We start from the raw sequence: 2,829 nt of genomic DNA, 5'->3' as shown, positions 1-2,829 counted from the left end.
TTTTTGGACAATGAGAAAGCAAGTAGTAAACACAACATGTCTCATGCATTTAAATGAACAGGAGTCCTTATATAAGTCAATAGAATGTGGCTTGGAAAATAGATTGTGCAAGTTACTCAACAAACCGTATTCCCCACTATCCCTTAATCTTTCGTGCCTACAATATAGGATTTAATTAACTACTCAATTAAAATTACAATCTTTACCCTTGTGAATCATTATTATTACCAATTAAAGGTCGTTGTGAAACCAAAATCACGTACTTTTGTTTCCAAATTAAGTGGGCAAAAAATCAAAATTTAAAACGGATACAAAATCAAAATAAGGATTGATAAAAAAAAATAGATATATATCATAAATAAATATCTTAACATTTAGATATACTTGAGTAAGCTGTCGTTTACAACTGTCTATGCTATAGCATTGAATATTCATCATTCCATTTGAAAATCGATAACCATTTATTATCCCGATTCGTTTTCCATTTCTATATATTTTAATTGTTTCCTATTAGAAAGAGGCACATAGTTTATAATCTCTCTCGAAAAAAATTAAGAACTCCTCTGATAATCATGGAAAATGGTACAAGAACTTGGTGTATTTGCGAATCTTCTGAATATTTGGATTTGCATGAACTCTACGGTATGCTTTCTGATTTAGATCTTTCAAATATATATTAAAAATTTTGATTTTTTTTTAATATTATTAGGTTCATCAAATACTCTGTATTTCTCAATGAAAATCATTCATGGTGGGAAGTTTGAATATACTCCAAATCATTCATAGAATGGTGGGGTAGTTGACCATGTTGATTTTTCAACATAAAAAACTTGAATATGGATGTTTTTTATGAAATTATATGTACTTTGGGTTATGATGTCGAGTTGGTCCATTGTTATTCTTCTATGTATCTTGCTCCATTGGATTGTGGACTCATGCCTCTTAATCATCCCAATGATTTTGATGCTTTTGCATTAAAAATTCAAAGAGATGGATTTTATTTGGTTCAACAACTATTTTTCCATTATTTTTTCACATACATATATCATTTTTTTATGTTTTTAATTTTTTGTAGATTTTGTTGGAAAAATTGTATCGGGCAAATGGATTAGATTGCAAGATAAATTTATAATACATTTGGAAGATGAAACGTAAGTAAATATCTCTAATACAATATTTTATAAGTTTGTTGTATTTAGTATAATATAAAAAATTAACATTTACTTATTAAAATTAAAATCATTTGTAGGGGATACAATATACAAATGAAGTTGTATGACACAAGTGCATCACTTCTTGTTCCAACCTATCGTGCAATATCAAGGAAATATATAAATTTTTGTTTCTCGGGTCAAGTTGGTTCGCTTACCATCAAATATGTTATAAATTATATTTTTTCTTACTATTATACAATCTTTTTATTAGTTTACATTATTAAAAACCATTGTTTTGTGTATTATATATTTTTAAACCTTTGTGCAGTATGTCTTTTGGTATCAACAATATTTTCCAACATTGCATTCAAACCGGACATGCCTGAAGCATACAAGATTTAGATTTATTATATTAGTTATAGATGTAGTTTGATTTCATTGAATATTAGTTTTTTTATTAAATTGTTATTTTAAACTTATTATTTGTATGGTTTTGTCTTATTTATAAAATTATTAGATTTATGTTGGTCTTACAATATTTGAGTGAAAACATGAAGTTTGTTATACATACTAATTTAATAAATTTAATAATTTATAAATATAACAATTTATTTTTAGCTGTATGTTGTAACATAAAACACAAGAAACTACCGAACAATGAAACTTAATTTCCACAACAAAAAGAAAAAAAATATATAATATATAAAAATTATCTATAAAAATAAAATGTGTAGCTTTTACATGTTTCTAATGTTACATAAACTAGAAAAACAATTACTTTGTTTATGTAAAACATTCTTAGCGATTAACATTTTAACATTTATACTTTGTTTATGTTGATTATGTAATATAATGAATACTATTTGTTATTAATTAATATATTTTACATCAACTTCAAAGGATAATCTTTGTTTATGTGTTTAATGATGTACCATACGTTTATAAAACATATATACTGTAATGGATAGTCTTGATAATACATCTGTTCCCTCAAGTGATTTTAATTTAGTCTCAACAACCGATGTTTATGCTGCTTAACCTTCTGATACTTTTGAAACCCCACAAGTTACGCAACGGGGACGGGGAGGTCGTCCTCGCTCAAGAGGTCGTCCTATAAATTTTAGTGTTGCCACCATCAATGCCCCAAGACGACGTCGTGGTAGGCCCCTTTCCGTTGTCTCTCCCCCGTCAGTTGATGGGAATGTTTGCCTGCCTTCTCAAGCAAGCATGATTGTGTCAACAAATTTTGTCTATTTATTTTCGTTACTCTTTTGGTCAGATTAAGCAACAATTTGTAACATGTATATGATTTTTATTATATTAGCTTCTCATGTTAACAATGTTGAGAGTTGTGGTTCCAACCGTGCAACACCTCATATGATTTTTTCTTCACGTACCATTGTTGATAATGACGGAAATGCAATACATTTGCCGAGATTGAGTAACTCAGTTCTTCCGGTTACAACAAATAATTTTGTTTCACATTCGACTATACCAACATATACTTTGGCCAACACTAGAAGTTTTGCTCCTCCCGATGTTTCTCAAAGTATACACTCAAAACGTAACACTCGAATACTTATGAATTTTATTATCTGTGTTGCAATATAACGTCATTTCCTTAACGTTACTTAATTTTCAATTAATGTCCTTTAGGCCTTATGCTGTCATATTA

The 2,829-nt window shown here is 28.5% G+C and overlaps 1 long non-coding RNA gene across 1 annotated transcript; it reads left to right on the top strand.

Moving 5' to 3' along the window:
• The first annotated feature begins 503 nt into the window (after positions 1-503).
• LOC145109891 (uncharacterized) lies at positions 504-1,690 on the top strand. Its single transcript, XR_013709303.1, has 3 exons — positions 504-642; positions 1,076-1,151; positions 1,250-1,690. It is a non-coding gene; the product is annotated as an uncharacterized LOC145109891 (long non-coding RNA).
• The last annotated feature ends 1,139 nt before the right edge of the window (positions 1,691-2,829 follow it).

Source organism: Lactuca virosa, chromosome 4 (assembly GCF_052849685.1).
Source record: "Lactuca virosa cultivar CGN04683 chromosome 4, Lactuca_virosa_CGN04683_v6, whole genome shotgun sequence".
NCBI classification, from domain to species: domain Eukaryota; kingdom Viridiplantae; phylum Streptophyta; class Magnoliopsida; order Asterales; family Asteraceae; genus Lactuca; species Lactuca virosa.
This window is presented reverse-complemented; position numbering and strand designations above follow the sequence as displayed.